This window comes from Ranitomeya variabilis, chromosome 4 (assembly GCF_051348905.1).
Source record: "Ranitomeya variabilis isolate aRanVar5 chromosome 4, aRanVar5.hap1, whole genome shotgun sequence".
Taxonomy (NCBI): Eukaryota; Metazoa; Chordata; class Amphibia; order Anura; family Dendrobatidae; genus Ranitomeya; species Ranitomeya variabilis.
In genome coordinates this window covers 576,642,877-576,644,532 of record NC_135235.1, presented here as the reverse complement: position 1 = coordinate 576,644,532, position 1,656 = coordinate 576,642,877, and positions in this window count along the sequence as shown.

The following is a 1,656-nucleotide window of genomic DNA, read 5'->3' as shown; positions in this document are numbered from 1 at the left end:
ATGAGCACTTCTATCACTCTGATGGGGGAGGTTCAGTGGCCGCTGCTCCTGTGCTTCACTGCAGGCTCCTATTTTACTGCTACAAACATTCCCAGAGTACATGGCCTGTGGTGACATCACGGTCACATGGCAGGTCACCTGATCGTGATGTCACTACAGGTCCTTAACCAGTCTCTACTCGGAAGCTTCACTGATAATGCTATTATCAGTGAAGCTTCTGCTGTAGATGCTGGGGGCCCCCAAGGGAGTGGGGGCCCCAGGCAGCTGCCTAGTCTGCCTGGCCCTAATGCCGGCCCTGGGGACAGGACCACTGGTTGTCATTGAAGGAAACATGAATGCGGCCAAGTACAGAGATATCCTGGATGAAAACCTCTTATAGAGTGCTCTGGACCTCACACTTGGCCGAAGGTTCACCTTCCAACAAGACAATGACCCTAAGCACACAGCTAAAATAACAAAGGAATGACTTCAGAACAACTCTGTGACCATTCTTGACTGGGCCAGCCAGAGCCCTGACCTAAACCCAATTGAGCATCTCTGGAGAGACCTGAAAATGGCTGTCCACCAACGTTCACCATCCAACCTGACGGAACGGGAGAGGATCTGCAAGGAAGAATGGCAGAGGATCCCCAAATCCAGGTGTGAAAAACTTTTTGCGTCATTCCCAAGAAGACTCATGGCTGTACTAGCTCAAAAGGGTGCTTCTACTCAATACTGAGCAAATGGTCTGAATACTTATGACCATGTGATATTTCAGTTTTTCTTTTTTAATAAATTTGCAAAAATTTCTACATTTCTGTTTTTTACAGTCAAGATGGGGTGCAGAGTGTACATTAATGAGAAAAAAATGAACTTTTTAAATTTACCAAATGGCTGCAATGAAACAAAGAGTGAAAAATTTAAAGGGGTATGAATACTTTCCGTACCCACTGTATCTATCTATTCAATGTGTATATACTGTAATCCATCTTTTCTATCCTGTCGGGTCCCGATGTGATTTTACAGTACGTTGCAGCTGAATTGCCAGCTTTTCTTCTACCTATATCTATGTAATATACACTGCTCAAAAGTTTTGCTTCCTAAGTGGACAGTTTGATTTCAGAGAAGTTTGATTTACTTGGAATTATATTCTGTTGTTTAAGTGTTCCCTTTATTTTCTTGAGCATCATGATCACCAACGTCACGTTGCACCACAGACTGGCTCCTCAGGAGACCATCCACTGCCTCATCAGGAGCATGCCCAGGCATTGTAGAGAGGTCATACAGGCAGGTCGAGACCACACACACTACTGAGCATCATTTCCTTGTCTTGAGGCATTTCCACTGAAGTTGGATCAGCCTGTAACTTCATTTTCCACTTTGATTTTGAGCTTCATTCCAACTCCAGACCTCCGTGGGATATGAGTTGTGATTTACGTTGATCATTTTTAGGTTTTATTGTTCTCAACACATTCCACTATGTAATGAATAAAGATTTACAACTGAAATATTTAATTCAGCGATATCTAGGATGTGGGACTTTAGTTTTCCCTTTATTTTTTTGAGCAGTGTATATATATATATATATATATATATATATATATATATATATATATATATGTGTGTGTGTGTGTGTGTGTGTCACTGACATCTATGTATTCTACACCATGTTCCAAA